Source organism: Zingiber officinale, chromosome 9A (genome assembly GCF_018446385.1).
Source record: "Zingiber officinale cultivar Zhangliang chromosome 9A, Zo_v1.1, whole genome shotgun sequence".
Taxonomy (NCBI): Eukaryota; Viridiplantae; Streptophyta; class Magnoliopsida; order Zingiberales; family Zingiberaceae; genus Zingiber; species Zingiber officinale.
The window spans coordinates 74430379-74443767 of record NC_056002.1 but is presented as its reverse complement, the minus strand read 5'-3'; positions in this window follow the sequence as shown (position 1 = coordinate 74443767).

Sequence of the window (13389 nt, the reverse complement as noted above, 5' to 3'; positions counted from 1 at the left end):
TGTTATGACATGATTGTATGTTAGTTATGAATATTATTTCATGCCTATGAAGGTTCGGTTATGATGAGATTTGAATGTCTAGGAAAGTTGAAATCAAGGCTAGGAGGCTCATGACCTTCTTGATAAAATAATATGAAACTAGTTGATGTTTTTATGGTTGCTTGTTACATAGAATTTTGGTTATATATAACTTTCGGCCACACCAAGTTTTGAAAGCTAGGATGTGTAGATTTGTAACTAAATTTACTCATGTTGTTCCTTGTTATGATACCATGAAAATTGTGTAGGGTTTCCATGCTTTTAGGCCATATGAAAAACAAAATCAAGCTTATATGTTTCGGCCACCTTTGGATTAAAGGCCTAGGAAAATTAGAACCCAACTTATATATGTTCATGATGTTTCTTGTGGTAAGTACTATGAAAGGTAGTTGTGTTTTCCATGGTCTTATGCCACTAGAAACTTAGTTTCATGCTTGATAGGTTTCGGCCAATACTAGAGTAAAGGCCTAGAGAAATTTTGAAACCAACTTACATATGTTCATAATGTTTCTTGTGATAAGTACTATGAATTGTAGTTATGGTTACCATGCTCTTATGCCACTAAAAACCTAGTTCCATGAGTTATAGGTTTTGGCCACCTTGAGTTAATGGGTCTAGGAAGCTTGAAATTTAAAACAAATATGCTTATGTTGTTCCTCATGAAAATGTATAAGATATTGGCTTAAGGTTCAACACTTCCATGCTACTTGTAACCTAGAATGAGACATGCTAGGGTTCGGCCATGATAAGATTAGGAGCTTAACGAACTTAGAACCCAAACTAAATATGCTTAAGTAGTTCCTTATGAAATATGATATGATATGAGTTTAGGGTTACATGTTGCATGTTTGCTTAGAATTGATTTCTCTTCATGAAAGGTTTCGGCCATGAAAGAATTAGAAACCTAGGAGGGCTTAAAAATCTAGGTTAACATGCTTATGACCTTTCTTATGTTAGTATGTGAAGATATCATGAGATTTTTATGTTTGTATGTTGTCTAGAGATCATGCCTCTACTCATGACCTTCGCCCATATGGGTTTAGTGACCTAGATATACCTCACATGCTATGAATGAATCAAGAGATGATATGTAATGATTCCATGAATGGTTATGTCTTTTTATGATATGTGATATGTTCTTTCATGTATGCTTATAACCCATGTATGTGCTATGTGCTCAAATATGCTTATTTTATGATATGATAAAATGGTACGTTCGTTATGCAAACCTATGATTCATGCATGTGCCGTGTGCCCATATGTGCATGCTTTATGATATGATAAGTGATATGTTCATGATGTATGCCATGATTCATGCATGTGCTGTGTGCCCATATATGCATGCTTTATGATAAGTGATATGTTCATGATGTATGTTATGATTCATGCATGTGTTGTGTGCCCAAATATGCATGTTTTAAGATATGTTAAGAAATATGATATGCATGAAATGATAAGAACTATGATATGTAAGTCATGCTACTTTACTTTATGTATGGCTTGTACCAAGGGTGGGCTCCATAAGCGCCCCGGGGTCGATGGACTAAGAAACGGGCCTCGTTAGGGATGAGCTCCTAAGTGCCCCTAGGTCGATGGACTATGAAACGGGCCTAGTATGTATGCCTTGTAGGGTTCAAGACTTGCTACCTTGGACCTACAAAGGACGCGCGCATTTATGTATGTGGTACAAGCCGGGGGCCCCAATCATGTTGAGATTATGTTTAAGTATGTATTGTATAAGTTTTCAAAAGACATGTTGCATATGTTGCATGATATATGTTAGGAGTTTACCATGCTTATACTTTATGATTATGCCATGATAGTTATGATGATGTTATGCTATGACAGGATACGTTTGATGATTATGTTATGTTATGCCATGATACTTTATGTTATGTTACGATATGCCATGATATGCTCTTGACATGATACATTTGTCTTTATGCCTTATGACTTGTGATTTTGATATGCTTTACTTTGTGAGTAGGAAAGGAACTTACTGAGCCATGAGTGCTCACAGCTTACTTTCTTGTACCACAGATAAAGGCAAGGAATGGATGTACCAGGGGAGCAGCAGGAGGGGCTAGAAAGATGTGTGCGGTAGTGGACTGGCTAAAAGAAATGACCTGCTTTTGTTTAATAAGAAATTTGCCATGTTGATGTTTTTACTTTATGACTCCATGACCATAAGTATGTGTTTGGGTATTAAGACTCAAAATTTATGATAGGTATGCTATGTGGTTCTTTTATGTCTATGGTGAATCATTAAGTAAGAAAAGGTTTTTAAATTCTCTAAGTAAGACTTCCGCTGTGTTAAGTATGTATGTGTCGCAAGTAACCCCCGTCGCCTTAGCAGGAGGGGCGGGGCGTTACAGTTTGGTATCAGAGCTAAGTTTAGCCATTCCATTACACACATGTCAAGCCTCCATCCTGCCGCTCCAAGTAAGATTTTATATGCTTAATGTAATTTTTGTTTTTATATGCTATAATATTATGCATGTTTATTTATTCTTTGATGTAGTTAATTTAATTTTTGTTTTGATACTTTAATATTATGCATGTTTACTTATTCTTTGTTTTAGGTTAATTTAACTTCTTGTTAATACTCTAATAATTTGCATGTTTACTTATACTTTGAATTAGGATAGGTATGCATGATGGTAGGATAGGAATAGTAATAACCTTATGACAGCAAATAGGGATAACGATAATCTGTTATTGTTTAATGAAGATAGGCATGGCTAGGAGACGTACTACCCGAGCAGATGAGGCAATCACTCCACCAGATCTGACTCAGGTAGTCACCGACCTTCAACGTCAGATCATGGAACAACAACAGTTGATCACGACCTTGATGGGTCAACAAGGAACCCCTACCACCCCACCAGTAGTTCAGAACCCAGTGCCCGTCGTGCCAATAGTTGCACCAGTATCACCGGTAGCCCCTGCCCCAGTGGTTCGACAAGAGACTTACTTGATACAGTGGTTGAGGCTGAAACCGGAAAACTTCTCAGGTACTTGCGAGACGTGGGATGCTCAGGCCTGGTTCAAGACAGTAGAAAGCACAGTAGAACTTTTGGACTGGCCTGAATCAGAGAAGATCAAATGTGTATCTTTCTGCTTCTCCGGAGATGCGAGAATGTGGTGGGAAAGAGTTAAAGCGAAGAGGCAAATTAATCTGATGAATTGGACGGACTTTGAGACAGAGTTCTTCGAAGAATTCTTTCATACGCAAGTGACGAACCGGCATTACGACGAGTTTACCGAGTTCCGGCAAGGTGACTTATCAGTGAACGAAGCAGTAAAGCACTTCAACCGTCTAGCACGCCTTTGTCCTGAGTTAGTGCGTACAGAGAGAGAAAGGGTCAGACTAATGCTGAAGATGCTTCGACCCGAGATAGCACTGAACGTGGTCGGCGGAGTTAATAGACCGCAGACTACAGAGGAATTAGTCAGTAGTGCACTGATTATGGAGCACTATCAAAAAGCAATGAAGGAGAATAAAGGTCAGACACGAGCCGAGGGACAGAAACCCCAGAATACCAAAACAGGCTGGAAAGGAACTTTTACCGGAAAAAGAAAGCAGTGGGACAACGCAAAAAGTGGGTCAGTAAATAAGCAACAGAGATACCCCCAGTGTTCTATTTGTGGGAAGCTGCATTCTGGATTGTGTCACAAAGGTACAAGAAAGTGCTATAATTGTGGACAGGAAGGACATTTAGCCAGAGACTGTCCTACTCAGATGCAGGCACCATTCCAGCAGAACAACCAGAACAGGGGTGCCCCTTCACAACTACACCAGATGCAAACTTCTATAGAAGGGACTTCGATTAGCCAAGGGAGGTTGGAAGCCCCGCCAGCGATGACGAATGCCAGGGTTTTTGCGATTACTAGCGAAGATGCAGCGAACGCCTCTACCGTCGTTACAGGTCAGCTGCCTATTTTTAATCAGCATGCTTTAGTATTATTTGATACTGGGGCGACACACTCGTTCGTCTCAACACCATTTACGAAGAAATTAGACCTACCACCTCAAACCCTAAATGGTACATTCTTAACAACCCTACCATCCGGGGAAGTTATGCCATCGGATCAAATGCTGCGGGTCATACCTATCCGAATCACAGACAGATAACTCTACTACAATCTGATAGTACTTTACATGCTTGTCTTTCTCCCCAGGTCCTGGTTAGTACAGTATTCTCCTGTTTATTTCAGTTTGCATTTACTTTCATTACATCAGGAGACTGTATGCATGATTAGTGCTAGGTGTTATTTCCTTAGTTTGTATATCAGTTGTACCTGCTGAGTGTTGGACTCACTCCGCCTCCATTGTTGATATTTTCAGGTTGATGCTGTCAGGAGAGAGTTCCAGTCGCTAGTCCCCTGCAGACCTCAAGGATATTATTGGACTTTTGGTTTTTCTTACATAGACTATGCTAAATTTGTTTTAGATTCTGTTCTTATTTGATGATACTTGGACATTGTATGGATTTTGTGATGTCGATGGATTTGGGTTTGGATTTGCTTTGACTACATGCCTGCTTAGATGGCAGAAGAGGTAAGTTGGTTTTATTGTCGGATTTGAGCTTTTTGAGTGTAGTGGAGTAGGGTTGTTTTCGAGTCATGATATTACTGATCTGTGTACTTATATAGAAACTGCGTGGATGTATGTTTGGTTGTATTTTATTATTTTTATTATTCCAGCTGCCTGTGGCTGAGGTATATGAGGATGTAGAAAAGTTTCAGATTGTCCACCGTACAGGGGAGATGCTGCCGAAATTTTCTCGGACAAGGACTCCTCTGGGGCGTGACAAAGGACAATTAAATGGAGATTAGGTTCATAAGATGGACCAAGAGATAAGGTTCATATGATGAACCAAATTGGATTAAGATTAATCCAAATTAGACTAATTGAGTTGGAGTCAATTTAATTCATGTGTCCAATGAGTCTAATTTAGATTATGATTCATTGAATCAATTTAAATCAATGAATGAGAGATTCATTAAATTAAGTTGACTTGAATTAAAGGTTGGATTTGATCAATCATGGGAGATAAGATGTCAAGTTTGACTTGACTTGAGAGGGAAGATGAAGGGTCAAGTTTGACTTGACCAAATGCCACAGCATTTGTGAATAGGCATGGGGCCGGCCAATGATGATGGTCCACATCATCAAGGCTACATCAAGTGTGTGCCACCTCATGAGGGAGACCAAGAGTCATGACTCTTGGTATTACATGGAGGTTTAAAACCTCTCAAGAGTGGTCGACCACACATTGATTGGAATTCAAGTCTTCTTCTTCCTCCTCTCTTCTTCCCTCTCCCTCATCCTCCATTGTTGAAACCCCTTGAGAGTGCTAGCACACTCTAAGTGGGTTTTCTCTATCTCTTGTCCGTGTGGATACGTATAGAGGAATGTTCACTTGACACTCTACGAGATCCGACAACTTTTGGACGAGCGAGATAAGCGAAGGGCTTCATGAAGCCCAAAAACCTAAGTTAGTATGCTCATAGGTTTCTTGATGATATGTTATAAAATCCAAAAACCTAAGTTAGTATGCTCCAAAACCTAATTTAGTGTACTTATGGACTTCTTTATGATATATGATGGAATTAGCTAGGTGTTCATGCTACATGTGGTTTAGAAGTGTACATCCTTGGCTTATGATGTTTCGGCCATGATAATAATTTAGGGTTTCACAAAGCTCAAAACCTAATCTAGCATGCTTATAGACTTCCTTATGATATGTTAATAATTTGGCTAAGTATTTATGTTCATGTGTTGTTTAGAAGTTTACTTCTTGTTATGATGTTTCGGCTATGATAAGATGTTAGGGTTCATGAAACTCAAAACCTAATTTAGTATGTTCATAGACTCCTTCTGATATGTTATAAGATTTGCTAAGTATTCATGTTGTATGTGTCTTTGGAGTATTCTTTTGTTATAAACTTTCGGCCATGACTATAACTTAGAATTCAAGAACGTTTTTAACTTAAACTTAGCAAGCCATGAATTTGTTTATGATATGTTTTATGTTAAGTGTGCATGCTTTATGATAAGATCAATAACATGTTGATTATGTATGTTATGAATTATGCATGATATGATCCTTATGATCATTATGTACTCAAGCATGTATGATTTCAACATGTTGCATGCTCATCTATGTAAGCTTATGAACCAAGCATGATAATGGTTTTATATGATGGCCATGTGCCAAGAATGCATGCCTTATGATATGATAAGAAAATGACAAAGAGTTGCTTCCCTTAAGTTGGGATTAAGAGCACCGTTCATGTTAAGACAAGAGCATGACCTTATGATGATATGATATGGCAATTATGATGATATGATATGCATGACATGTACTTTACTTTGTATGGCTTGTACCAAGGGTGGGCTCCATAAGCACCCCTAGACCGACGGACTATGAACGGGTCTAGTAAAAAGGGATGGGCTCCTTAGTACGCCCTAGACCGACGGACTATGAACGGGTCTAGATCCCTAGTAGGTTCGGGGCTAGCTACCCTATCCTAGGGATTGCGCGCATTTATGTATGTATGTGGTACAAGCCGGGCCCTCATGATGATGATATTATGTTCAAGTATTAAAAGATATGTATAAAGACATTTTGCAATCAAACATGGCATATGTTTTAAAAAGGCATTTTGCATAATGCACCCATTCTTATATGATATGTTTCTTTCCATGTTCATGATATGTTATGCTTCTCATGGTTTACCTCATATGATTACTTTGTTTATGATATGTTAGAAACATGATTCATAATAATATGTTATGATAAGAAACCATGCTCACATAGTGATGATTATGTTATTTGTTCATTGATGATATGCTTGTATGATTATGCTTGAGATACGGATTTTTGTGAGTAGGAAAGAATCTTACTGAGGCCGTGTGCTCATAGCTTACTTCCTTGTACCACATATAAAGGCAAGGGATGGATGACCTAGGGGAGCTGTAGGAGAGGCAAGGAGGTGTGTGTGGCAGTGGCTCGGCTTGGACGGATAAGACCTGCTATAATGCTTTGTTATGTTTGACATGAACCATTGTATTTATGTTACATTCCAGTATAACTCTATGACATTTCCGCTGCTTTAAGTTATAAGAAAGAATTTTTGAATATGTATGTATCCTGGAATGGTTAAGTAAGTAAGTAGCCCCGTCCCTTTGAGTAGCAGGGAGGGCGGGCGTTACAGTTTGGTATCAGAGCCAAGTTAGCCTTCCCACTGCACACACACCGAGTCTCTTCTGCAGCTCCAACTAAGAAATTATTTTTATGCTTAGTAAGATTTCGTTACGATGCTTATGCTCAGTCTAATTATTTCTTTTATGTCTATGCTCAGTTTATCTGTTTATTTCTTATGATGCTTATGCTCAGTTTATTTACTTATTTTATGATGCTCATGCTCAGTTTATTTAGTTATTTCTTTTATGCTTATGCCCAGCTATTTATTTATTTTATTCATAATGTTTATGCTCAGTTTATTTAATTATTTTTATTTTATGGTACTCTAATAGTATGCATGATTACTTTATTCTTTTAAGTCACAATTTTAGTTTAGGTTGCATGATGGTAGGTTAGGGATGATAATAATACAACAAACTTATAACTAATTAGAAACGACATTGACCTTTCGTTAGTCCGGTTAGGAATGATAATAACTTACGCTAGCTATGTTGTCATTAATGAAGATAATGATGGCTAGAAGACGTAATACCAGAGCAGAGGAAACAACACCTCCACCTGATTTGATGCATGTAGTTACCGAGCTCCAGCGTTAAGTTACGGAACAGCAGCAAATGATCACTGCTCTGCTAAATCAACAAGGAAATCCTGTTACTCCACCAGGACACCAGAATGTAGTACCAGTAATACCTACAGCTGTTCCAGTACCACCAGCACCTGCACCACCGGTAGGCCCAACTCCAGTGGTTCGTCAGGAGGCATATGTGATACAATGGCAGAGACTGAAGCCAGAAACTTTCTCCGGAAACTGTGATCCATGGGACGCACAGGCCTGGTTCAAGACGGTGGAAAGCATAGTAGAGTTACTGGATTGGCCTGAACACGAGAAGGTTAAATGTGCATCATTCTGCCTTACTGGAGATGCCAGAATGTGGTGGGACAGAGTAAAGGAGCAAAGACAAGTAAACCAGATGATGTGGACAGACTTCGAAACAGAATTTTTCGAAGAATTTTTCCATATGCGACTCACAAATAAACACTATGATGAATTCACCGAGTTCCGGCAAGGTGATCTATCCGTCAATGAAGCCGTTAAGAAATTCAACCGCTTAGCACGCTTGTGCCCAGAGTTGGTCAGTACAGAGAGAGAAAGAGTCAGACTTATGCTGAAGATGCTCAGACCTGAGATAGCCTTGAATGTAGCCGGCAGAGTTAATAGACCGCAGACCGCCGAAGAATTAATCAGCAGCGCCCTGATCTCGGAACACTATCAGAAGGCAATGAATGAGGGCAAGAATCAGACTCAGTCAGGGGGACAGAAATCACAAAGTAACCGCACCAGCTGGAAAGGAAATCCCAGTGGCAAGAGGAAGCAATGGGGTGATTCCAAGAGTGGTCCAGCCAACAAGCAACTTATGTTCCCCCAGTGTACTACTTGCGGAAAGAAGCACCCAGGGGTATGTCGTATAGGTACAAACAGATGCTACAACTGTGGAATGGAAGGACACATGGCTCGGAACTGCCCTACTCAGATCCAGACATTTATCCCTCCGCAGGTTCAGAACAAAGGTGTGCTTCCACAGCTACACATGATGCAAGCTGCGATAGAAGGCCCGCAGATAAGTCAAGGGAGGCTGGAAGCTCCGCCAGTAGCGACGGATGCCAGAATTTTCTCCATCACCAAGGAGGATGCGACCAATGCTTCCACAGTCATCACAGGTCAGCTGCCTAACTTTAGTCAACATACTAAAGTCTTATCTAATACTGAAGGCAAATCAATAGTCAAAATTTTTGAGAAGCCTAGGAACATTACACGTCGCTGGGTCGAAAACATGTCCGGGCAACTCTCCACTTTGACCTTAGCACCGACATTGTTCGACAATATATTAGAGAAGCAAACTAGTGACCAAAGTCTCCAAAGATTTAAGCAAGAAACCTTAGAGGGAAAGAATGACGGGTTCCGTATCGCAGATAGTGGAATATTATACCTCAGGGACCGATTATGTATCCCTGAGGATCCAGAGCTACGAAAGAAAATATTGGAAGAAGCCCATACAACACCCTATGTGATGCATCCGGGTTCCACTAAGATGTACCAAGATTTGAAAAAGAAATTTTGGTGGTCCGGTATGAAAAGAGATGTGGCTCAATATGTGAGTACCTGTTTGACCTACCAGCAGGTTAAAGCAGAACACCAGAGACTTGGAGGATTACTGCAGCCAATCCGAATTCCAGAATGGAAATGGGAAGATATATCTATGGATTTCATTTCGGGTTTATCCAAGACAACAAATGGCTACGACTCTATATGGGTAATCATGGACAGATTGACAAAATCTAGCCACTTTCTGGCAATTAAGATGACCTATTCTGTTGAGCAATTAGCTCAATTATATGTCAATAAAATTGTCAGATTACATGGGATTCCTAAGACCATTATTTCTCACTGAGATGGTCGTTTTGTTTCACATTTCTGGGAATGTGTTCAAAAAGCCCTTGGCACCAAGCTATTGTTCAGCACTGCCTTCCATCCCCAGACGGACGGACAAACAGAAAGGGTAAATCAAGTACTAGAAGACATGCTACGGGCTTGCGCCTTAGATTTCAAAGAGAGTTGGTGTCAATATTTAAGTTTAGCGGAATTCGCCTACAACAATAGTTATCAGGCTACTATTGGAATGGCACCCTACGAGGCTCTGTACGGAAGGAAATGTAGGTCCCCTATATGCTGGTACGAAGGTGGTGAAAAGAAGGAGATGGGAGTTCAAACAGAATTTATTGACAACACCACCCGTGCCATACATAACATCCGCCAACAAATAGAAACAGCTCAGAGTCGACAAAAGAGTTATGCAGATAAGAGACGAAGGCCCTTAGAATTCAGTGTCGGAGATGCAGTGTTCCTCAAGGTAGCTCCGATGAAAGGAGTGATGAGGTTCAGAAAGAAAGGAAAACTAAGCCCACGTTATATAGGCCCATATCAAGTTCTGAAAAGGGTGGGCAAGGTGCCCTATGACCTAGCGCTACCTCAAGAGATGTTTTCTATCCACAATGTGTTCCATGTTTCGATGTTAAAGAAATGTATTCCGAGCATGGACCAGGTGATCGAACCGCAAACCGTACAAGTGCAAGAGGATCTAAGTTACGTAAGTCGACCGGTACAGATATTGGATCGAAGTATCAAAAGACTAAGGAACAAAGAAGTACCATTAGTAAAGGTTCTGTGGCAAAATCAACGGTTCGAAGAAGCCACATGGGAGCGAGAAGACGATATGAAGCAGAAGTATCCGGAATTATTTTAAGTTCGAGGACGAACTTTTATGAGGTATGGGGGACTATAACACCCATGGAGTACTTAGCAAGATTTTAGATATTTTTATCATGAATAAAAATAGGCCTTATGTGGAATTTACAAAAATAATAAAAATAGAAATAGAACCAAAAAGAGAGATGACCAAGGCTTGAACCTTGGATCTCCTACTAGATATATACATGTGTTAACCAATAGACCAAGAGAAATTATTGTTAAAGAAGGAAGTGACAATATAGTTAAGGGTAAGAAAAGAGATTTTTGTTTCATTGAGAAGGAGAAGTTAGAGTTGCCTCTCCCTTTCAAAAGAAAAGAGGATTTTTACTTCCTCTTTTCATTAAGGAGAAGTAAAAGAAAGGAGAAGGAAAAATACATTTTCCCTTCCTCCTCTCATGATGAATAAAAGGGGAAATTAAGAAGAAACTTCATTTTTTCTTCTCTTCCTCCTCCCTCATCTTCCTCACCGTGACCAAGGAGCCTCCCCTACCTCTCCTTGCCGAAACCCAAAAACAAGGAAGACCCCTCTCTAGGAAGGCTCCACAAGCAAGATCCCTCTTTCCTTAAGCGAATAAGGATGTAAGTATTCCCTCACCTGTGGTACAAGTTGCTTACGGTTTTCTCGAAAGACTTGAACTCTTAGAATTTGAAATAAAAGAAGAGAAGAAACCATGCTTATGAACTTGATAGGTTATGATATGATTTTAGTTAGAAAGGAAATTATGTGTGTGATGTTAAGCTTAATCTTTTTATTGAGATGTTTATTAACTTTCTCTCCTTTTTATAAGTTTCGGCCATGATCAAAAATATAGGGTTCATGAGGCTTAAAACCTAATCTAACTTGCTCCTAGATTTATTTATGATGTATTAAGAAAGTTGCTAGAGATTCATGTTCATATGTTAACTAGAGATTTTATTCTTGCTTGAAGAAGGGTTCGGCCATGATAGAAATATAGGGTTCATGAGGCTTAAAACCTAATCTAACTTGTTCCTAGATTTATTTATGATGTATTAAGAAAGTTGCTAGAGATTCATGTTCATATGTTAACTAGAGATTTTATTCTTGATTGAAGAAGGGTTCGGCCATGATAGAAATATAGGGTTCATGAGGCTTAAAACCTAATCTAACTTGCTCTTAGATTTATTTATGATGTGTTATGAAATTTGCTAGAGATTCATGTTCATATGTTATCTAGAGATTTTATTCTTGCTTGAAGAAAGGTTCGGCCATGATAGAAATATAGGGTTCAAGAGGCTTAAAACCTAATCTAACTTGCTCTTAGATTTATTTATGATATGTTATGAAATTTGTTAGAGATTCATGTTCATATGTTGTTTAGAAACTATGTTTTTGCTTGAGGAAGTTTTGGCCATGATTGAAACATTAGGGGTTATGAAACTCAAAACCTAAATTAGTATGATCATAGACCTCCATGTGATATGTTATGAAATTAACTAAAAAGATTTATGTCTACATGTTGTTCATAAGTTTATTTCCTAGTTGTAAAGTTTCGGCCAAGATAATGATTTAGGGTTTCATAAAGCTCTAAACCTAATTTAGCATGTTTATAAGTTTCCTTGTGATATGTTATCAAATTGGCTAAGTATTCATGTTAAGAGATTTCTTAGAAGTCCACTTCTTGTGCATGATGTTTAGGCTATGATAATTTTAGGGTTCATGAAGCCCAAAAACCTAAGTTAGTATGCTCATAGGTTTCTTGATGATATGTTATAAAATCCAAAAACCTAAGTTAGTATGCTCCAAAACCTAATTTAGTGTACTTATGGACTTCTTTATGATATATGATGGAATTAGCTAGGTGTTCATGCTACATGTGGTTTAGAAGTGTACATCCTTGGCTTATGAAGTTTCGGCCATGATAATAATTTAGGGTTTCACAAAGCTCAAAACCTAATCTAGCATGCTTATAGACTTCCTTATGATATGTTAACAATTTGGCTAAGTATTTATGTTCATGTGTTGTTTAGAAGTTTACTTCTTGTTATGATGTTTCGGCTATGATAAGATGTTAGGGTTCATGAAACTCGAAACCTAATTTAGTATGTTCATAGACTCCTTCTGATATGTTATAAGATTTGCTAAGTATTCATGTTGTATATGGCTTTGGAGTATTCTTTTGTTATAAACTTTCGGCCATGACTATAACTTAGAATTCAAGAAAGTTTTTAACTTAAACTTAGCAAGCCATGAATTTGTTTATGATATGTTTTATGTTAAGTGTGCATGCTTTATGATAAGATCAATAACATGTTGATTATGTATGTTATGAATTATGCATGATATGATCCTTATGATGATTATGTACTCAAGCATGTATGATTTCAACATGTTGCATGCTCATCTATGTAAGCTTATGAACCAAGCATGATAATGGTTTTATATGATGGCCATGTGCCAAGAATGCATGTCTTATGATATGATAAGAAAATGACAAAGGGTTGCTTCCCTTAAGTTGGGATTAAGAGCACTCTTCATGTTAAGACAAGAGCATGACCTTATGATGATATGATATGGCAATTATGATGATATGATATGCATGACATGTACTTTACTTTGTATGGCTTGTACCAAGGGTGGGCTCCATAAGCGCCCCTAGACCGACGGACTATGAACGGGTCTAGTAAAAAGGGATGGGCTCCTTAGTACGCCATAGACCGACGGACTATGAACGGGTCTAGATCCCTAGTAGGTTCGGGGCTAGCTACCCTGTCCTAGGGATTGCGCGTATTTATGTATGTATGTGGTACAAGCCGGGTCCTCATGATGATGATATTATGTTCAAGTATTAAAAGATATGTACAAAGACA